Source organism: Tamandua tetradactyla, chromosome 26 (genome assembly GCF_023851605.1).
Source record: "Tamandua tetradactyla isolate mTamTet1 chromosome 26, mTamTet1.pri, whole genome shotgun sequence".
Classification (NCBI taxonomy): Eukaryota; Metazoa; Chordata; class Mammalia; order Pilosa; family Myrmecophagidae; genus Tamandua; species Tamandua tetradactyla.
In genome coordinates, this window is record NC_135352.1 from 20426450 (window position 1) to 20450438 (window position 23989).

Genomic DNA, 23989 nt, shown 5'->3' on the forward strand with positions numbered 1-23989 from the left:
GTGGGTGATGGGGATCCGGTGCATGGGGTATCAGGGGAGCCACTAGTCACGGGCCTGCGCTGGTGAGGGTATTGCACCCAAGGAACTTGGTCTGGCTTACTTCTTAGTCCCTGGCTCCCATCTGTGCACTCCTGAGGGCTCCTCATTTCCGCACCAGACTCCAGCTTTCTGCCACTCAGTTCCTTGGCCTCTGCAACCAAGACCTCCCTATGCGGTGTTGAAAGCTCTCCCAGATCAGCTGCACTCCTGAATTTCTACTTCAGTTGCCTTCTCGTCCCTTCTCTGACTTTTCCATGGAGCAGGGCTAATCTTGAGCTACTCTATTCAACCATCTTTCCAGAAGCCCCTACATTTAGTTTTTGAGGCAGATTATGATGTGTTTTTTAGATCTCTGGGAAGGGCTTCTCAGCAGCATTTGTATTCTTTATAACCTCTGGTCTTTGGCCTCATGACTTTTCAGGTCTACCATTAAGTCATCTACTTCTTTCTCATTATTTCTCATTTCTTTCTCAGTGTGAAAGTCTTGTGCCTTTTAAAAATTTCTCACTGCAATCTTGGCTGTTACCTGGGCTTTATTAATAGCAGAAACACAACAATCTGCGTATCATATTTGCTTAAGTTGGTCTTGAGTTACGGTTACTGAATTTTATGATATTATGTAATCTTTTAATCTTAGCCCCTACTTTACCAGCTTTCTCAGCCACACTGTCATATTCTGATTTTAAAATGTCAACATTTTCTTTCAGTAATGTCAGCTTTTTGGGTGAGGCAGGGGGATGTCAGGCACTAACACGTTCATAGCAAGTATATTAGCTTCAAGTTCCTTAACTTGGAGAGGAAAATATTCTTCTTGCTCTGATAAACTCTGAATGCCTTGCAGTAACCTTTTTCATTTCTCATTCACTAGGCAGTAATTTTACTGCTTCAAGTTGTACTTTCTGTTCCTGGATCTGCACTGCTTTTTAAGAGTCTTTCTGCAGCTCTGATTCCATTTTCTTTACCTCTTTTTCAGAGATTTCAACCACAACTGATGAACCCGTTCTTCCTTTCATTACTTTGTTTCCACTGCCATTCATTGTACCTGACTGTTTTATGATCTGGCACTGTAAAGTTACAGTCTTTATCTACTATCTTTTTGATATGCTATACTTGTGGCTTGTTCCAAGTTTTTAGCTACAAAGGCATCGTGTAGAGTAAAGTAAAAAGCTTGGAGAGTTTTCTCATCTTTTATGTGTACTAAATAAAATAACAGAGAAGCATTTTCAGGAGTTTGAATTTTGGACGTTTTCCTCACATACAGCCATGTTATCTAAACCTATAAAAGTTTTTAATCGAATATTATGTCTTTTAAGGAGGTTAACACATCTTTAAACAGTAGCAATAGAATCAGTAACAAAAACTGTATCAATAGAATCAATAACAATGTAGTCTATTGCTTAGCAGCAGGATCAAATAGCAATATAATTTTTTTCATCAGTGGTTCCTAAATCCTTCAATCTTCCATATATTCCTGGAATGCTGACAGATTTTTTTCTTAGATTATTGCATCAAGAAGTTTCCTCCTACTTTGATTTATTGCTAAAGAACTCTTCTTCAATTTTTTTGGAAAAGATCAGAACAAACCAAGTTTATTCCGTCTTGTTTGGGTTTGTTTTTTTTTTTCCTCTCTCTCTCTCTCTCATTTAATTCCTGTTCATTTTGAGGGAATTTCAGCTTTGTATCTTTGGTTTCAGCTTTCCTTTCTTTGAAAGTCTTAGGAGCTTTAATTAGAGTTCCCCTGGCCTTACTTAATTGAGAGACTGGGTATTATGATGATGAGATAAAGATCAAATTCTGATTGGCTACATCCGTCTTTGAATGTGCTTCATTTACCAATTTGTTGAAATCCATGCATTCTTTCACTGGACTCTTTTTCTTTCTGAAAACTTTGTGTTTACAGTTTAAGGCTGTCCATAACTTCTTTTAATTTTTCTTCTTTTTCTCTTTCTTTCTCAAGGACACTTTTTCTAGTTGTTTTCTCACTTATTATGGTCTCACTTTTAGCAGGTATACTTTTAAAATTTGGCACTCTTTTCTTCTTGAATTTTGGGCATTTTCCTCACATTCAGCCATGTTATCTAAACCTATAAAAGTTTTTAATTGAATATTATGTCTTTTAAGGAAGTTTACACATCTTTAACCTGTAGCAATAGAATCAATAACAAAAACTGTATCAATAGTCAATGCATTCTTTCACTGGACTCTTTTTCTTTCTGAAAACTTTGTGTTTCCTGTTTAAGGCTGTCCATAACTTCTTTTAAATTTTCTTCTTTTTAACATCTTAGATGATGTTTCTTGATATTTTTGGTTCCATATCATGTTTTAATTTCCTCTTAACTTGTGTATCTTTCAAATCTAGCTGTAAAATGTATACATTTTCCTTTGGTCTCCTTAATATATTTTGTAATTTTATTCCATTTAATCTCTACATTTGTTAGCTCTTTATTCATAGCTTTTATTTTATCTAACAGTATGTTGCCTTTCTCATTAATTTCCCTTATATTTCATTAAGATTTTCCTTTTCAGTTTCCATTTTACCAATACTTTCTGCAGATCATAAATGTAATATCACAAATATGTATCTTTTTTCCTAAATACTTCATTTTCCAAGGTAAGAAATTTGGTGCCTGTTTTTCTTCCTTCTAAGGCATCTTTTCTTTTTATCACTCTCAATTCTGTTTAACTTCTCAGCTCTATATTGATTTAATATTTCAACTGACACAAGATTTTGATAGATCCATTTAACCATCTACAACTAGTTATATTTCTCAAATTTTAAAACATTCCTTCATTGTGTTCAGTTCATCTTTTTGGTTTTATCATAACAAATTATGCAGCTGCAACATGTAAAATTGAAAGATCTATTATGCTCCTCTCCAGTTCCACGGCTTCAAAAAAGATTTTCAACATCCTTAAATATCTTTTTATTCCCACTCATGTTGTAAGTAGAAGTATTATCTCTGTAGACCATTCTGGATACATAGTAATTAAGGTTAAGATTTCCTTCCTGCAGGGAAGTCCACTTAACCAGAATTAGAAATGGTTGTATTACCCTCCCTCCCCTAGCTCCTACAATGTTTCAGTTCTAGATCCTTCATGCAAAAATCTTTTTTTTTTTAGGTATGTGTGGGCAATTGAGAACACATATCTAATAAGACAGATAGGTTTGCTCCAAGTGGTGATTCAGGAGCAGCCTCCTTCAGTTGATTGATTACTTCCTCTCCTAATGCTTTGTTATCATCTACTGGCATTTTCAGAAGGAAAAAGTTGTATGTAGATATGTTTCGGCTTTAAAAGCCGCCATCCAGATTATCACACATCACTTGTACTCACATTCCATTGCCTAGAGTATAAATATATCGCCACAATTAACTGCAACTGAGGCTGAAATTGTAGCCTATCTGTGTGCTCAGGAAGAAGAGAATACCTTTTGTGGGAAGACAACAGTCTCTGCCACCATCTGCCCCTGGCCATCAAACATCCATCTGCATTCTTTCCCCTTTAGTATATAACCCCTCCTTAAGAGAGACAAACCAAAGTTCCATTATATGCAACTTAAATATAACGACATTCTATTGAATATAATGACATTATATCCAACTTAAAGTCAAAGAGCTCTGGCTGATGTTTAGTACCCTCTATCAGGTATGAAAGTGGGTCTTTATGGTGCAGCGCTGCAATGAAATACAAAGTTTCTATTCTTCTCTCCCCACACAATCAGTATATAATGATGCTAAAGAACAAGATAGCAATGACAGCAATAAAATCTAACTACTGTACAATAGGAAAAATCAGAAACTTACAGTAGAAATTGAACTATAGCAGTGATGGATACTATTGGGCAGGGATGGAGAAGACATTCCTCCTTATCAGCAATTGAGATATGTTATCCATTGCTCTTCTTGGTTCTGGCTTTCACTTCTGAAATGACCTTCCTTAGTCATAATCCTCCATTACCTTAATAATAGTGGACATAGGGGAGCATGTCCTTCTTGGAGAATGATACACTTCTGCAGCCTATTTTTAACTGGTATATGTTTAGAATTAAGTGTCAATTAGGCCATAGGCATTTTAGGCCAAGACTGAAATTTTATCAGCAATATAATTCTTAAAATAATAGAATAGGTACCTGAAAATTTTCTTAGAGTCAAATCTATATGCATATAATCATATTAAATTTTTTTCTGGACATTGCACTTGTTCCTGTGATATTTATTTATTTTTGTGTCCTACTTACTCCCTCACCCCCAGAATGTATGAAACATTGGCACTGAAGACACTGGTCATTAGGCAACATGATTCTGAAATTTTTGAGGGACAGGAAATAAATGAGGTGAAACCTATGATTGTCTAGCTTATTTTCTGCAGAGAATTTTCAGACCATGATACAATGAAGGGAAACACAGGCAGAGAATAGAAGAGGTGAGGTAGGAACTGGAGAAGTCAAGCCTCCTAGAGTTCACAGGGGAGTAGATCGGAGAAGAGAGAGCTACACACAAAGAGAAGTACAGAGATGTGCAGAGTCTTTTTTCAGTGTCCAATTGAGTACTGATCAATCAACACATGCATGTGAAGAAGCTTTTGGAGGGTGGAGGGCAAACTACTCAAAAGATTGCTAGAAGGAAATACCTGAAATTATTGGACTGTAATCCAGCAGCCTTGATCTTTGATAATAATTGTATAGCTATATAGCTTTTATTGTATGACCATGTGATGGTGAAAACCTTGTGACTGACATTCCCTTCACCCAGTGTATGGGTAGATGAGTGTGAAAATAAAGACAGCAAAAATTAATAATAATGGGGGTAGGTAAGGGGCATGGGATGTTTGGGATTTTCTTTTTTATTATTATTTCTTTTTTTGGAGTAACGAAAATGTTCTAAAATTGTGGTGATGAGTGCACAACTGTATGATGACACTGTGAGCCATTGATTGTATACTTTGGATGGATTATATGGTATGTGAATATATCTCAGTAAAATTGCATTAAAAAAACAAAGACTACAGGGAACAGGGCTCACAGCTTATGCAGGGCCCAGGGATAATAGCTATTTCCAATGCAGAGTGAAAAGCCTTATAATGCAGACATCACAATTAGAGTGCTATTTTTCCCTACCTCCTGAGGCAAGGTACTCTCCTGCCTCAGGAGGTAGCAAAAATTATTCCTACAATAAATACCCTTCTGGTTTCACCTAATGCAACTTAAAAGCAAGATATGAAAGAATCAAATGATATACAAGTATCTTACTTGACAACAAAGCCCAAAAGTCTATTTTAGGAGTACAAAATATTTGGCACTGTTTGGAATCTAATAAAAATTATCAGGTATAAAAAGAAGCAGAAAAACATGACATGATGAAGAGAAAAATAAATCAATACATCTGACTCAGAACTGACACTATAGAATTTACAGTTAATGACATTACATCTGACTCAGAACCGACACTATAGAATTTACAGTTAATGACATTAAAACAGTTATATGACTGCAACATATCAGTTCAAAAAGCCAGAGGAAAAACTGAACCTGCTAAGTATAGCACATAGCAATAGAAACTATCTAAAATGAACACAGTGAGAAAAAGAGTACCAAGAAATGAACAAACAAGAAAAATAGTGCATCAGTTACCTGTCGGACAATTTCAAGTGGCTAAATATATGAACTGAAAAAATATTTGAAGAATAATGACTGAAAATTTCCCAAAATTTAACGAAAAGTCCAAACCCACAGTTGCAATATGAAGAAAACTATACCAAGTCACAGAATAATGAAATGCTTAAAAACCAGCGATAAAAAGAAAGTCTTGTAAGTACTGAGAGAAGTCAAATTTTGTATAGAAGGAAAGAAGATAAGAGTAACTGCAGTTTTCTTGTCAGAAACAATACATTTTAGAAGATAAGGGAGGAATATCTTTAGAGTATTGAAAGATGAAAGAAACAACCATCAACCTAGAACTCTACACAACAAGAATATTTTTCAAAAGATAATGAAATAAACTTTTTCAGACATAGGAAAATTGCACATTCAGGAATTCAACTTTTATGGGATAATGCCTGATAGTCTTATCAAATTGTTCTGTCTAAAACTTAGTACTGGCAGGTTTATTAATTTTACCAATTTATTGATTTATTTTTTAATGCTAGATAAATATGCTTATTTTCATGGCCAGATGGAATTCCCCAAAGACTGTACTTATGGAGGCAGGAAGAAGGCAGCTGCTGGTGGATCTCTGCTGACTGAGGCTGGGCTACCGTCTCTCTCTCCATTCCCCACCCCCACCCCCAGGTCAGACAACCTGGAGCAGTGCTCATTAAATAGTCCTACATCCACATGCATGTTACTAGTAAGAGACACTTCCAAAACAAGATGGCATTTTAGACCCTTGTTGAGCTGGGAAAAATGATTATTTTTCCCAAAGAACTTGTGGCTGGACTTAAAGGTGTGTACCAGAGAGGACAGGGGCCCTGATGAACTTTTTGCTCCTGCAGAGGCTAGGGCTGTCCCGTCAGTCCTGGCAGCTTCTCAACCTGGGCAGAATCTGGGTGCCCCTCATTCCACCAAACTAGTGAAAAACTGCAGTGTGTGTGATTCTGAAGAGTTCAGGTACATGCGCAATGATAGCCCTGAATAATAATCATAATAGCTGCTTTTTATTGAAGGCCTGTTTTTTTCCCCTAGGACCTATGCTAAGCATATTGAATATGATGTGATGAATCTCACAATAATTCTGCAGGATAGCTATAATTGTCATTGTCATAAACTCCCATTTTACAGACTAGGAAATCGAGGTTCAGGGCATTCAAATAAAAGTCCCAGAGTCACATACTTAGTTAATGGTAAATACCTGAACCTAGCTTTTTGACTCATCCACTGTGCTGCTCTAGGCTAATGGGTTTGTACTTGAGTTGGTAGGATGTGATACATCAGTGCTGCATTCATAAGTTAAACTTAGGACTAATTTAAGTGCCATTTACAAATAGAATATGAATTGATGAGACTGAATACGTTTCATGATGTCTATCATTTTCCTGAGATCTAGTTGTATTTTTTACATTTTTCTTAACATTTGTTCTTTTGAATGATCAAGTTCAGTTGTCCTGTTTTCTCATTTGCATATTCTTTCTTCTGTCTCTTTAAGTCTACTGTTATGTCTCTAATATACTTTTAATTTGTCCTATAGTATGTTTCATCTCTGTGGTATCAGATATTTAACATTTATTGTTTCAAATTCTACTTTATGCTCCTCCAGTGTTTTTTTGATATCCTTTATGTCATTGTGTACAACCTTAATTAGTTGTTCCAAATTCTGTGTCCCCTTGGGTAATTTAATTTGGTCAATTGGCTGAGCCATATCTGTTTGGATCTTCAGATGCTTTATGATCTTCTGCTATAGATGGGGCATTTTAATGTCTTAATGAGGTCAATTTTGCTAATTTATTTCTTTCTTACCTAAGGTTTTGAATCTACTTGTATTAGCTTTGAAGATCCCCATTTGTATTTGGTTTGTGAGTCCTTCCCCTTGAAACCAAGTCCCTAATCTCAAGGGGGTATTGCAGTTATACTTAGGGCTTTATTGAAAGCTAGACAAATTGGCAATTTGTCAGACTGCACTTTTTGTTTCTCCCTAGCAAATGGTGCTCTTGAGTCTAAGGCCCACCTTCTCCAACTGCAGGTATAATGTTAAGTGGCCAGTCACAGAGCTAGTTTGGGAGCTTTCTTGGCCTCATCCCTCCACCCTGTGATCTCTGGATCTCCACTGGAGAAGTATCAGGACCCAAAGAAGTCTCTTTCACTGGTAGGATATTGGATCGGTACCAGTCTACATCTCCCCCTTGTCCCTGGGGTAGGGCCTTCTAATATTTGCCAAAAAAGAAAACAGGTGCCCATGATCAGTGTGTCAAAGGGCAGGGAGTAGGGACTATACTCAATTAAGTGGAGTCTGTGCACAGGAAAGTACATTTATTATCTCTAAAATTAGCCATGGGAACTCCCATCTATGGAGACAAAGGGAAAAAAATCTTTCATAGCCAGCTGCAGGGTAGGCAGGGGCAGGCAGAGTCATGACCAAATCTATTCATCCCATTCTCTCCATCCCTAGTTCTCTGTTTTTTCCCCAAAGACCTCTCTATGTAGGGTAGAAGACCCTCTATAATCTCTCACACCGTGGAACCACCGTCCCAGTCATTTTTCTATTGTATCCCTCGTTGTTGTTTGGAGCCAGGTAAATTCAGCCTCTCCTATTCTGTCATCTTGTCAGAAGTCTAATTTAACCAATTTAGTAAGTCTAGAAAGTCTAATTATAATCTTAATATACATTTAACTTGGTGCCAACAGCTTTTTGTTTGTTTATTGGCTATAGGTAATTCTTCTATTGCCCGTTCATGATTTTTGCACATTTTTTTCATTTGTTTGTTTGACTTTTTTTCCTAATGATTTTTATTTTATAAACTAACTTTGTTCTTAGTCATCTTTCTTTTTATTGCATCATTGAATAATAATTCACAATTTTAATGAAGGAAAATTTCCTGATATTTTCTTTTATAGCACGTTGGGATCTTGCTTATAAAATAATATTCTATTCTATAAGCAAAATAAATCCTTTATAATTTCTTTCTAATTATTTCAAAGCATAGACAGCCCTTGCTTTACATGGTTCTGCCGTGCAAATTTCACTAACCACAATTCATTTAATACCAGTTCTCCAACGATATCATTCAAATTTCGATTTACCACAATGTATTAACTGAATAATTATACAAAGGACAAATTTTACTGGTAGTTCGTCAATCTGCAAATTGCTATGTAAATACCAGATGCATATCATGCTCACTTACTAATCATAGCACTTCTTTCAAAGCCTCTTTTATTCATGCATAGGATGGAAAGCATGCAATTAAGTTGCCAAGGGTGAACCCACACAATATTTTACAAAAAAAAAATCAAAAGAGAAAATAGGTAAAAAAAAAAGATGAAAGTTCAGCAAAGAAATGAAAAATGATGATACTGGAAATGAAATTCAGCTTTAACCTAAGTGGAGTCATAGAAGAAATAACTGATCATGAGAATGTTGGTACTGCTACCATTTAAGAGACACTAAATATGCCATGAAAGGAACTTAAAGACCGCAAGCTTATCAATATAAGTGAGCAATGTGGTTGTGACCAAAAGAATGTCTCAGAGGAAATGACACAGACAAAAAATTTAAAAATGTTGAAAGTTTATCCAAACTTAGAAAGCAATATGGTAATTCACCAAAGCATTAAAAAAAAGCATGCTTCCTATCCTAAGTTATACAGTAAGAAGGCACATCCTCCTCAAACCACTCTTACTAAGATCTTTGCAAAGATATTAAACATGTATTCTCCATGTGCCTAATGTTTTTCAGTGTACGAAATACATTTTAGATTTATTATACTTTTATTTCCCTATATGTTTATAGGCAACAGTAAGAGTTTTTAATGTTTTGAAAAAAATATGGAAAATGATGGAATAATCATGATTGCTGATTATTAAGATCATTTTGCACAGTTTCAGATTACACAGTTATTTTTATGGTCCTGCACTACCATACAAGCCAGGACTGCCTGTATTGCATTTTACCTTTAATTCTTTATGCTTCTCATATTGACGTTTTGAAATTGTGTGAGTTAAGGAATTATTGCACAAGGTAGGGATTCATTGACATTTTCTAAAATTATAGTACACAATTGTCTGAACACCATGTATTGAATAGATCCTCTCTTTCCTTGCTGATTAACAGTGCCACCTGTTTCACAAATCTCAGTTGTATATGAGTATTTCTAGCTATCTAGATGTTTTAATGATCATCTGTCTATCCCTGCCTCACTAACAGAAATTTTAATTAAACTCTGCATAATAAATATTGATATTTTACAGGAGAGTCTCTACTTTGTCAAGTTTTATGCACATCTTGATTATTCTTGGTTTTTTGATCTGCCATTAAATGCAAAAATAAGGTAGAAAATCTGTTCATATTTTTAGTTTACAACATATATACACACTTAGAATTGTATCTTCCAGGTGAATTAAAGTTTTTATCATTATGTGGTCTCCTCTTTATGCACAAAAATATTGTTTTTTTTTTCTTTCTTAGGTCTGTTTCACATGTTACTACTAATTTACCTTTTCCAGGTTTTCTTAGATTGGTATGTTCCTGGTATAATTTTCTCTAAAAGTTTATTTTAAATTTTTCGTACATTTTATTCTTTGGAGGTGTTTTCGTTACTTTTAAATAAAAAAGTAATAATAAATGTACAATTCATATTTTCTCATTTTAATTACATTCAACAGTACAATTCTGTAGTATTAATCATATTCACAATATTCTGCATCATCTGTATCCTTTACCCTTAATTTTTCATCACTTCAAACAGAAAAACTTTGCCAGTTAAGCTATGACTCCTCCTTCCTCCCAACCTCCTTAGCCCCTGATAACTTATAAACTTTCTCTATGTTTGCTTCTTCTAGGTATGTCATGTAAGCAAGATCATACAATAATTGTTTTCTTCTTTTGGCTTATTTCACTCAACATGATGTCGTCAAGATTCATCTATGTTGTAGCATGCATCACAACTTCATTCCTTTTTTTTTGGCTAAATGGATATTCCAGTGTGTGCATATACAGCATTTTGTTTATCCACTTATCTGCTGATGGACACTTGATTTGCTTCCATTTTTTATTATTGTGAGTAATGATGCTATAAACATCAGTGTGCAAGTATCTTGTGTTCCTGCTTTCAATTATTTGTCATATATACCAAGAAGTGGGATTACTGGGTCATATATGTGCTGGTTTAAAGCTCTTATGTACCTGAGAAAAGGCCATATTCTTTTAATTCATTCTAGTGAAGACAGACCTATGGTGTGTGGGACCTTTTGATTAGGCTGTGACCCAGCCCATTCAAAGTATGTCTTAATCATTTACAGGAGACTTTTATTTTTTTAAGATATTAGACTAAAAAAGCCAAGAGAGCTGAAAAAGACAGCCACTGAAGCCAAAACTTGAAAGCAATGGAAATTGGGAGAGAAGAACCACTAGATACCAGTCATATGCTTTCCCATGTGACAGATGTGTCACAGATGCAGCAACCTTTCTTTAGAGATGCTTTCCCATGTGACAGATGTGTCACAGATGCAGCAACCTTTCTTTTTTTTTTTTAAATATGAATGACCATCTATTTTCAACACCCTGCAATGTTAACATTCCTTTGTTCTTCCTCATGCAAAAACATTTTTAATTTCTACATTTAGTCACTATCATTGTACACTCTAGGCACTCCTAGATTATACCATCTCAGTCTTTATCGTTTATCTTTCCTTCTGATTTCATTTGTGCTCTAAAGAAAGCAACCTTTCTTTAGAGATGATATCCTCCTGTTGATGCCTGAATTTGGACATTTTCCTGGCCTTAGGCTATAAATTTTCAGGCAAATAAATCTCCATTGTAAAAGCCAACCCATTTCTTCCACTTTGGTATTTGGTCTTTGTAAGTCTTATACCTTTTTGTCCTTCATTTCTTCTTTTAATGTCTGGCTTAATATTTAATTCATCTTTTACAGTGTACAAAAAGATTCTTTTCTCATTTCCGTCTGTGTATATTTTTCAGTTACTTTCTTTATGGTTACTCTAGAATTAAATTTAACATCCTAAATCTATAACAGTAAAGCTGATTTGACACTAATTTAACTTCAATAGTATGCACATTCACTTCTCCTATACCTTACTGTCCCTCTGCCTTTTTGTTGTGCTAGTTACAAATTATGTCTTTTACAATGCATATCCAAGATCATGGACTTATCATTAGTTTTTATGCATTTACATTTTTGAACCTGTAGAAGTACGGGTAGAAAGTGGAGCTATACACCAAGAAATACAATACAATAATGTTTAAAATACCTACATGAATACCTTTATTGGAGAGTGCTATTTTTCTACACCCACTTTGATCCACTGCCAAGTATTCTTTCTTTTCTGTCTGAAGAGTTCTTTTTATCATTGCTTATATGGCAGGTCTAGTGTGATGAACCCCCTCAGATTTATTAATCTGAGAATGTCTTAATCTCTCCATCATTTTTGAAAGACGTTCTTGCTGAATATAAAACTGTTATATGGTAATTATTTTCTTCAGCACTGTATCTATTTTGTCCCACTATCTTCTGACCACATGTTTTCTGATAAGAATATAACACTTAATTCATATCAGGGTACCCTTACATATAGCACATTACTTTTCTCTTGCTGTTTTCAAAAATCACTCCTTGACCTTGACATTCAGTAGTTGGATGCAGTGTATCTGGGTGAGGCTCTACTCGAATTTATCCCATTTGGGGTTCATTTGATTTCTTGAATCAACATGCATGTATTTCCTTAAATTAGGGAAGTTTTCTGCCATTATTTCTTTCGATATTCCTTTGGCAATTTTCTCTCTTCCCCTTCTGGGACTTCCATAATGTATATACTGATACACTAGATGGTGTTCCATAGTTCTCTTAGGTTCTGTCCTCTTTTTTTTCTGATCATTTTTAAAATTATTTTCTTTTTAAATTATTTTCTTTCTGCTCCTCAAACAGAATTATTTCAAGTATCTTGTCTTTGAGTTTCTGATTTCTTCTTCTATCAGTTCTAATCTGATGATGAAACCCCCTCAGGAATTTGTATTTCAGTTATTGTGGTCTCCAACTCCAGTGTTTTCATTTGATTTCTTTTTAAAACTTTCTACCTCTTTATTGATATTCTCGTTCATCATTTTTCTGATATCCTTCAGGTTTTTTCTCCATGTTTTCTTTTATATTTTTGAGCATATTGAAAATCATATCTTTAAAGTTTTTCTCTCATAGGTCCAAAGTCTGGTAGCTCATTTGTAGCTCATTTCTGAAATCTTACCTTTTAATTTGGATTGTGCATCATTTCTTATTTCTTTATTTGTCTTGTAATCTTTTACCATTCCTTATATGTTCTGAAAATCTAAAATGTTAACTCTAGGAATTAGTCCTTGTCTGTTCCTTAGGTTTGTATGCAGATAGTGATATGACAGAATCTTGAATACCAAGTGCTGGCAAAACCAAACAAACCAATGCAGAAAACACCCTTTGCAGTCTTTGCAAATTGGTTCTGTTTGGGTTGTTGTTCTTCTTCAGAGTTTAACACATCTATCAAGAAGATCAGCCTGAGGTGAAAGTGCAGGGTCCTTTGTCTCTTTCGAGCTTGAGTCTTGTCCTAGGCTTATACTCATAAGCTTAGCAATTCCCTTGCTTACAGGAATCCTAATCCCCTGCAAACTGAACTTTCCCTCCCTTCTGGGTGCTCTGTTGTATGTTTTACAGCCATTAATACTTTGCCCATGGACATTTTGATTTAATTGTCTCATACACTGCTTTGGCTGTCTGCAAGATTCTCCTACCTGCTGAGCAAATTCTGTGAAGGGAGGCTGTAGATGAGTTTCCTGGTTCATTCTTTCAGGTAGTCATTTGATAGATTGGCACCAACACATAGTCACCCCAAGTATACACATTGTAATTACTCTTCTCCCCCTGGAATGAGACCAGGGACTCACCATGATAGCATAGTCCAACTGCAGTGCACACTGGGGAGAGGTGGGGAGGGCCAAAAAGTGCACCGTAAGCTTCTTCTACCAATGTTAGGTTGTTTTCTTGATTTGGTACTCACACAGTTAATGAACTCTTAACTGCTTTCCGGAGTTTTGAGGAAAATGGCTCTGCCACTATTTGCTAGTTGTTCGAAGATTCTTTGAGGGAGCAGAATCTTGGAACATTTTACAACATCTTAGTCAACTGGGTGAATTCGCTTTTGCTATCTTACTTTTTCTGTTATTCCCTTTTCTTGCATTTCCTATACTTGCTTTATCTTCTTTACCCTTTTTTGTCTGGATCAATTTAAGCTTTAGTGTGTTTTTCTATTTTATTTTTTGTATTGTTTTGGAAGTCAGAGTCTTTGTTCTTCAATCACTACCCTTGAAACATATTTAACCTAACTATAACCATACATTTCATCTTACTTTATCCCCTCCTGATATGCAATCAAATGTTACCCAAGATATATTAGTTATATCAGGTTTTTAATGCAATCATATTGATATATATTGTATATGCACAGACCATGTAATCATCCAAAGTATACAATCAGTGGTTCGCAGTATTATAGATGTGCATTCATCATCACAATTGACTTTTTCTTTTTTGCATGTGAAAAATGACATATATACAAAAAAGCAATAAATTTCAAAGCACACTGCAACAATTAGTTGTAGAACATATTTCAGAGTTTGATATAGATTACAGTTCCACAATTTTTACTTCTGACTGCTCTAAGATCCTGGACCCTAAAAGAAATATCAATATACGGATTCAGCTCATATTCATTTGTTAAACCTTACCTTCTCTGTTTAAAAACACCATTACCTTTGATCTTTCTCCCACTCTTTAGGGGTATTTGGGCTATACCAATTTTAGCATTTCATGTTGGAAGGAGCTGTTGACAACATGTGTGCCAGTTTGAAAGGATATATGTACCCTAGAAAAGCCATGTTTTAATTCTAATTCCATTTTGCAAAGGCAAATTTCTTCTAATTCCTATTCAGTACTGTATGTTTGAAACTTTAATTAGATCATCTCCCTGGAGATGTGACTCAGTTAAGAGTGATTGTTAAACTGGATTAGGTGGAGACATGTCTCCACTCATTCTAGGTGGGGCTTGATTAATTTACTGGAATTCTGTAAAAGAGGAAACTTTTTGGAGAAAGGGAGATTCTGAGGGAGGAGAATGAGGTACCCATAAGAAGCAGAGAGTCCACCAGCCAGCGACCTTTGAGATGAAGAAGGAAAATGCATCCTGGGTAGCTTCGTGAAACAAAAGCCAGGACAGGAAGCAGATGATGCTGTGTTTGCCACATGCCTTTCCAGATGAGAAAGCAACCCTGACCATGTTCGCCATGTGCCTTCTCACTTGAGAGAGAAATCCCAAAAAATTCATCGGCCTTCTTGAACCAAGATATCTTTCCCTGTATACTTTAGATTGGACATTTCTATAGACTTGTTTTAATTGGAACATTTTCTTGGCCTTAGAACTGCAAACTAGCAACTTATTAAATTTCCCTTTTGCGGAAAAGCCATTCTGTTTCTGGTATATTGCATTCCAGCAGCTAGCAAACTAAAACAATATGGGATGGGGGATGGAACTAGTTGATGTTCTGGAGACGTAAGCCCCTTTGGGTTTTAGAACTTACCTGGTCTAGGAACCCATCTAGAGGTTATAAGTTTCTGAAAAATAATCAAAGTGTGTGGAACTTTTCTAGAATCTCACATAAAGCCCTAAATGCTCTTTAGAGCTGGCAGGAGTGGTTTTGGAGGTTGGGAAACTATGATCGGCAACAATGGCTAGCTGAAGCTTACATAACAGAAGTCTCCAAAGTAACCTCTTGACTATTTGAACTATCTCAGCCACTGATACCTTATTTGTTACACTTCTTTTACCCCTTTGGGTCAGGATAGCATTTTTAATTCAATGGTGCCAGGGCCAGGTTCATCCCTGGGAGTCATATCAAACATTGCCAGAGAGACTTTCACCCTAGATACCATGTCTCATGTAGGGGGGGAGGGTAATGATGTCACTTGTAGAGTTGGACTTAGAGAGAAAGAGGCCACATCTGAGCAACAAAAGAGGTCCTCTAGAAGCAACTCTTAGGCATAACTATAGATAAGCCAAGTTTCTCTGCTACATAAATAAGCTTCACAAGAGCAAACATCAAGATCAAGGGCTTGGCCTATTGATTTGAGTGTCCCTAATGTTTGACACAGTATCTGGGCTTTCCCCAGTGGTAAAATTTAATAGTTCCATGTTGTTTTTCCCATCCCTCAAGGTACCAACACTTTCTGATTACCTGCTTAATATACTCAGGGATGTATCCAGGCATTACATTAAACTATACAGGATTAAAGGCTCTTATTATTATTCTGGGATCACTATGTTTGAATTGCTTAAATTATCAGATAGGTTGAGTTAGATTATATGCTACTGAAAATTTAGGCTCTGGATAAAATAAACCTTTCTTCCTTTGGTCTCAAGAGTCAGTGAAATTCCAAAATACAGGCAACTTCTTCCTTAATGCTGTATTCTGAATTACCTTAATCCTGACCTGATTGGCTGTGTTCTTATCTCTAAATACCAGGTTATACAAAAATAAAACAGCCCCTCAAAACCCAGAAATAACAATTACCACTTCAAACTAAATGTGACTGCTGTAATAGCTTATAGTCTAGGCCCCGGTTTTCTTCTAATGAGATCATTACAAAAGTTGCCCTTTTGTTTCTGGCTTATTTTGCCTTACCAAATGTCCCACATGTTCATTCACTTCATTGCATACCTCATAACTTCATTCCATTTTTTAGCAGCTCAAGGTTCGATCATATGTATACACCATCACTCACCAATTTACTTATTAGTCAGTGCATCTTTCAGCCACCTCCATCAGCTGGGCCTTATGTATAATGTCCAGAGTCTACAGTCCATCAATTTTTGATAATTTCATTGTTTCCAAGAGAAACAGAGCCAAAAAACATACCCTCACCAAATAGAAAATCCACATCTCTCGTAAATCTTGTCCCTCTCCCATTATGTACCCCTGGTATTGCTGGGGTACTGTTGATGTTTTCCTGTTGAACATAACCCCATAGCATGCAATAACATTTTTCTCCCTATACCCAGAAATTATAAATTCTTCTACAAGGTTCATACCTTTGCAGTAGTTCATGCAAGAACTTATTTATATTTGTAGTATTAATCAGTGGGACACATGAGTCTATAGAACCCCTTTCAATTATGTTCCCCTTCAATATGGTAATATTATTTATAGACTCACTAGTGAACTGCCATCACTTCTATCTGTTCACTTACAATTAAGTTCAACCTCATTAGCTAACTATTCACCCATCCCAAGCTTCTGTGTATCTCTATGTCCCCTCTATTTTGTATTATAAGCCTCTGATTTAACTTTTACCATGGTCATAGAATCATACAATTTCTCTCCTTTTGTGTCTGACTTATTTCACTTAGCATTGTGTCCTCAAGGCTCATCCATCTTGTCATATGCTTCAGGACTTCATTTTGTTGTATTGTTGCATAATATTCCATCATATGTATCTTCCACATTTTGTTGATCCACTCATTTGTTGATGGATACTTGGATTGTTTCCATCTTTTGGCAACTGTAAATAGTGCTACTATGAACATTGGATTGTAAATGTCTGTTTGTGTTACTGCTTTCAGCTCTTCTGGGTATGTACCAAGTAGTGGTATTGCCAGATCATAGGACAGCTCGATATTTAGTTTCCTGAGGAACCACCAAGCTGTCTTTCATAGTGGCTATACCATTCCCACCAGCAATGCATAAGTGTCCCAATTTCTCCCCATTCTCTCCAACATCTGTAATTTCTTGTTTGCTTAATAATAGCCATTCTTATAGGTGTGAAGTGGTATCTTACTGTAGTCTTGACCTGAATTTCCCTTATAGCTAAGAGAGTGAGCATCTGTTCATATGCTTTTTAGCCATCTAAAAGCATTTCTTCTGCTCTTCAGAAAAAAAAAGTCTATTCATATAATTAGCCCACTGTAAGATTGGATTGCCTATTCTTTTGTTGTTGAGTTGTATGATTTATTTATATATATGGGATAGCAAGCTTTTATCTGATGTATGATTTCCAAATATTTTCTCCGATTAAGTTGGTTGCTTCTTTGCCTTTTTGACAAAGTCTTTTGAGGTGCAGAAGCATTTGATTTTGAGGAGTTCCAATTTATTTATTTTTTCTTTTGTTGCTTGTGCTTTGAGTATAAAGTTTAGGAAGCAATCTCCTATTATTATGTCTTGAAGATGTTTCCCTACATTTTCTTCTATGAGCTTTATGGTACTAGTGCTTACATATAGGTATTTGATCCACTTTGAGTTAATTTTTGTATAGACTGTAAGGTAAGGGTCCTCTTTCATTCTTTTGGCTATTGATATCCAGGTCTCCTATGATCATTTTTTGTCCCAGTTTAGTGAATTTGGTAGCCTTGTTGAAGATCAGTTGACCATAGATTTGGTGGTCATCTCAGTGCTCTTGATTTGATTCCACTGGTCAATACTTCTATCTTTGTGCAGTACCATGTTGTTTTTGACCACTGTGGCTTTATAATAAGTTTACAATCAGGAAGTATTAATCCTCCCACTTCATTCTTCTCTTTAGGATGCTTTTAGCTATTCAGGGATGTTTTCCCTTCCAGATGAATTTGGTAACTCGTTCTTCCAAGTCTTCAAAGTAGGTTGTTGGAATTTTGATTGGTACTTCTTTGAATCTGTAGATCAATTTGGCTAGAATTGACATCTAACTATATTTAACCTTTCTATTCATGAGCAGGGAATGTCTTCCAACTATTTAGATCTTCTCTGGTTTCTTTTAGCAATGTTATGTAGTTTTCTGTGTACAAGCCCTTTACATATCTAGTTAAGCTCATTCTTAGATACTTGATTCTTCTAGTTGCTATTTTGAATGGATTTTTTCCCCTTAATTGACTCCTCAGTTAGGTCATTGTTTGTGTTTAGAAACATTACTGATTTTCATACATTAATTTTATATTCTGCCACCTTGTTGAATTTGAATTTGCTTTTTAGCTCAAATAACTTTATTGTAGATTTCTCAGGATTTTCCAAGTATAGTATCATGTCATCCTCAAATAGTGAAAGTTTTACTACATCCTTTCCAATTTAGGTGCCTTTTATTTCTTTTTCCTGCCTGATTGCTCTAGCTAGTACTTCTAGTACAATGTTGAATAATAGATGTAACAGAGGGCATCATTGTCTCATTCCTGATCTTAGGGGGAAAGTTTCAGTCTGTCTTCATTGAGTACAATGCTGGCTGTGATTTTTTTATTATATACCCTTTATCATATTGAGAAAGTTCCTTTGATTCCTACCTCTTGAAATGTTTTTATCAGAAAAGGATGTTGAATTTTCGTTGAATGATTTTTCAGCATCAATTGAGATGATCATGTGATTTTTTTCCCTTTTATTTTGTTAATGTGCTGTATTACATTAAGTGATTTTCTTGTGTTGAACTACCCTTGCATTCTTAGTACAAACCCCTTTTGGTTGTGGTGTATAGTTCTTTTAATATGTCATTGGAATCAATTTGCTAGTATTTTGTTGAGAATTTTTGCATCTATATTCATTAAGCAGATTGTCTGTAGTTTCCTTTCTTATAGCATTTTTACTTGTTTTTGGTATTAAAGTGATATTAGCTTCATACAATGAGTTAGATAGTGTTCCTTTTTCCTCAATTTTTTTGAAATGTTTGAGTAGGATTGGTGTTGGGTCTTCTGGAATGTTTGATAAAATCCCCTGTGAAGCCATCTGCCCCTGGGCTTTTCTTTGTAGGAAGAATTTTGATGGCTGATTAAATCTCTTTATGTGTGATTGTTTCATTGAGACCTTCTATTTCTTCTCAGGTCAATATAGCTTGTTTTTGTGTTTCTAGGGATTTGTCCATTCATCTGTTGTCTTGTTTGTTGGTGTATATTTGTTCATAGCATCCTCTTTTATATACATATGTATATATTTTTTTAATTTCTTCAGGGTCTGTGCTAACGACCCCCCTCTTTTTTCTTTGTCAACCTTGCTAAGAGCCCATCAGTTTTTTCCATCAATTTTATTGATTTTTCTGAAAAAACTTACTTTTGGTTTTATTGATTCTTTCCATTGTTCTTTTGTTCTCCCATTCATTTAACTCTACTTTAACCTTTGTTATTTTTCTTCTTCTATTTTTTGGGGAGTCAGTTTGCTGTTCATTCTCCAGGTGAGCAATTAAATCCTTGGTATTTGCTCTTTCTTCTTTTTTAATATAGGCATTTAGGGGAATAAATTTCCCTCTTAGCACTGCCTTTGTTGCATCCTGTATGTTCTGATATGTCATATTCTCATTTTCATTTGTCTCCAGATAGTTACCAATTTCTCTAGCAATTTCTTCTTTGACCCACTCATTATTCAAGAGTGTGTTCCTTAATCATATATTTGTGAAAGTTTTGGTTCTTTGGTGATTATTGATTTCCAGCTTCTTTCCATTGTGATCATAGAAAGTGCTTTTCATAATTATAGTCCTTTTAAAATTTTAAAAACCTGTTTTGTGCCCCAGCATATACTCTATCCTGTAGAATGTTCCATGAGCACTAAAGAAGAATATATATCCTGGTGTTTTGGGGTATAATGACCTATATATGTCTGTTAGATCTAATTCATTTATCAGAGTGCTTAAGTTCTCTGTTTTCTTGTTGATCCTCTATCTGGTTCTATCTATAGAGAAGAGTGGTGTATTGAAGTCTGCTCTACTATTATTGTTGAAACATCCATCACTTCGTTCAGTTATGCCAAAGTTTGCCTCATGTACTGTTCTAGTTTGCTAGCTGTCAGAATGGAATATACCAGAAACAGAATGGCTTTGAAAAAGGGGAATTTAATAAGTTGCTAGTTTATAGTTCTGAGGTCATGGAAATGTCCTAATTAAAGCAAGCCTATAAAAATGTCCAAATTAAGGCACCAACAAGAGGCTACCTTCACTCAAGAAAGGCTGATGAAGTTCAGGGTTTCTCTCTCAACTGGAAAGGCACATGGTGACATCTACTAGCTTCCTCTCCAGGCCTTTATCTTTATGAAGCCCCTCCATAGACATTCCTCTTCTTCATCTCCAAAGGTCCCTGGCTGGTGGACTCAGTGGTTTTCTCATCATTCTGAAACTTTCTCCAAAGTGCTTTCTCTTTTAAAGGATTCTAGTAAACTACTCAAGTGGGTGGAGTCACATTCTCTCTAATGAAAGATTCATACCCACAAGTGAGTTACATCTCCGTGGAGATAACCTAATCCAGTTCCCAACCTACATTATTTAAAGATTAAAAGAAGTGGTTGCCCCCACAAGTCTGATTAGGATTAAAACATGGCTATTCTAGGGTATACACATCCTTTCAAACCTGCACATTACCTTGGAGCTCCTTGATTGGGAGCATAAACATTTATGATTGCTATTTCTTCTTAGTGAATTGTCCCTTTTATTAATATGTAGTATCCTTCTTTGTCTCTTATGATGTCATTGCATTTAAAGTCTATTTTGTCTGATAGTAGCAAAGCTACTCCTGCTTTCTTTTGGTTACATCTGGTGTGGAAAATCTTTTTCCCTCCTTTCATTTTCAATCTGTTTGTATCCTTGGGTCAAAGATGAGTCTCCTGTAAGCAGCATATACCTGGATTGTATTTCTAATCCATTCTTCCAATGTGTATCTTTTAATTGATAAATTTAATCAGTTAATATTCGAAGTTATTACTGTGAAGGCATTTTTTTTTTACATGGGCAGGCACCGGGAATCGAACCCGGGTCCTCTGGCACGGCAGGTAAGCATTCTTGCCTGCTGGGCATTTCTTGAATATACCATCCTATCCTTTGAATTTTATTTGTAAGCTCTATATATTCTTTTCCCTCTTCTCTTTTTATTCTTTAAGTTATCCTTACTGTTACTTTTCAATTCTGTACCCTCTTGCAGACCTTTCTCACCTTTTTTTTTTTTCAGCCAATAGAACTCCGTTTAATATTTCTTATTGGGCTTGTCTCTTGTTGACAAATTCTCCAGCATTTGTTTGTCTGTCAAAATTTTAATCTTTCCCTCTCTTTTGAAGGACAGTTTGGCTGAGTACAAACTTCTCAGCTGGAAGTCTTTCTCTTTCAGGATCTTAAATATATCATACTCCTGCCTTCTCACCTCCATGGTGCCAGTTGAATAATCTGAAATCAGTCTTACATGGTTTCCCTTGTATGAGTAGTTCATTATTCTCTTGCTGCTTTCAGGATTTTCTGCTTCTCTTCAACATTTGGCAGACTGATTAGTTTGTGTCTTGGAGTAACCTATTTGAATTTATTTGATTTGAGGTTTTTTGGGTTTCTTTGATTTGCACATTTATATCTTTTATAAGTATTGGGAAGTGTTCCTCCATTATATTCTCAGCTAACTTTGTCTTCTCCATCTGGGACACTTACGATCCTTATATTTGTTCTCTTTGTTTTGTCCATCATTTTTCTGAGCTCCAATTAAATTTTTTTTCCATCTTTTTTGCCATTTGCTGTTTTCTTAATGTTTGAAATCAATTTTCCTGTCCTCTAGTTCATGTATTCTTTCTTCTGCTTCTTCAAATATGCCCTTGTGTGTCTTAGTATATTTTTTATTTGAGCTATGGCATCTTTAATCTCTGTGGTGTCTGCTCTTTTCCTACTTATTCTTTCACATTCTTCTTTATGCTCTTTTTGTATCTTCTTTATCTCTTTTATGTTATTAGCCAAACCTTTGATTTTATTTAGTAGAGTTATATGAACATCTTTGATTCCAAAGTCTGCATCTCCTCCAGTGTTTAATTTGGTCATTAGGCTGGGCTATATCTGTATGCATCATCATATGCTTTGATATTTTCTGTTGCCTTTGAGGCATGTAATTATCTTGATAGCACTAATTTGGAAGTTGATTGCCTTCAGTAGCCTAAAGTTTTATATTTATGGGACATGTATGGGGCAGGACATGGGACATGGGATTGGGTACAGTGGTGTGGTGATGAGTTGCAGTGCAGTTATAGGCAAGGGTCGGGGGTGCTACGTAGTGGTGCCTGACAGCAAGGGGTGCAGGGCATAGAGATGTGGGAGAGTGGTGTGGGAGCAGGGTGCAGCTGTGGCAAGTCTTGGAGTTCAGGAGCAGGGCACATTGTGGGAGAAACAGAGGCAGAGTATGGTGGGAGGTAGATGGAAGGGGGCTGTGTCATGTGCAGGAGCAGAGGCGCGAGCAGGTTGCAGGTGGACACGTGGAATGTAGGTGTCATGGTTATCAGGGTCTGGGGTTTGGGATGCAGTGCAGGTAGGGATCAAGTGTGTGCTTATTATGGGGAAGGGGGCCCAGGGGGATTGGGCTGCAGATGCACACGTGCACAGGAGCAGGTTGTGGAGGTTGTGGGCATGGGTCAAGGTCAGGGTGCATGTCTTGGGGAGGGTGGAGTGCTGGTGTATCTATCTATCTACCATCTGTCTAAGCACACGCACACACACACACACACACACACACACACACACATACACATGCTCTATTCTGCTCCTTCATGTTTTAATGCTCCATCCTCAAAATACTACAAATATTTCTTCATATCATACCTCCACTCAATATTCTTCCTTTTCCTTCAAACCAGCCAAAATGTAGATTCTTTCCCCTGACCTCTGAATATACTGCAATTTACCTGCTTTTCTACTTCATGGTTTCTGGTTTATTTACTTTATTATGTAGAGCCATATAACATTGCCCTCACTATTAAGTCACTTCTGGGACCATCTTTAAATCTTTTATGTGTGCTACTAAATAACAGATTCTCTTTACCTGGTCTTGTGTAAGAACAAATGTGGTTTAAAGTTTCAGGTTGTTATTTCCAGTTTTCTTTGAATCATAGCACCTCATTTATATGACCGAAGTGGCTAAAGTCAGAGGAAACACCGAATATATATATTTGTACATATGTATGGGTATATATACATATACCCATACATTTATATGTTAACATACATGAACATCAAAAGGAATCAAATGCTACAGGTTGGGCTTGCCCATCTGCTATCCCACTATCCACAGAGAAATACCATGATGGTTTATTTTTTTTGTTTACTTGATTGTTTCATTCAGAGCCCTGAATTAAATAATTATACATCTATTTCTTGACTTAACCTTAAAAATATCTATTAACTTGTCCATATAAGGAATGAGGATTTACCTTCCTTACTACCCTTTTCTGTCACTCTTCCTCCCCCTTTTTGATAGATAATGTGTTATTATATTTTAATTCTTCTAATGATTTAATTTGAAATCTTAATAATA

At 35.8% G+C, this 23989-nt stretch overlaps 1 pseudogene; it reads right to left on the bottom strand.

Annotated features, from left to right (window-relative positions):
* Window positions 1–424: 424 nt before the first annotated feature.
* On the bottom strand, window positions 425–21856 carry LOC143669626 (structural maintenance of chromosomes protein 4 pseudogene; annotated as a pseudogene).
* Between the last annotated feature and the right edge of the window lie 2133 nt (window positions 21857–23989).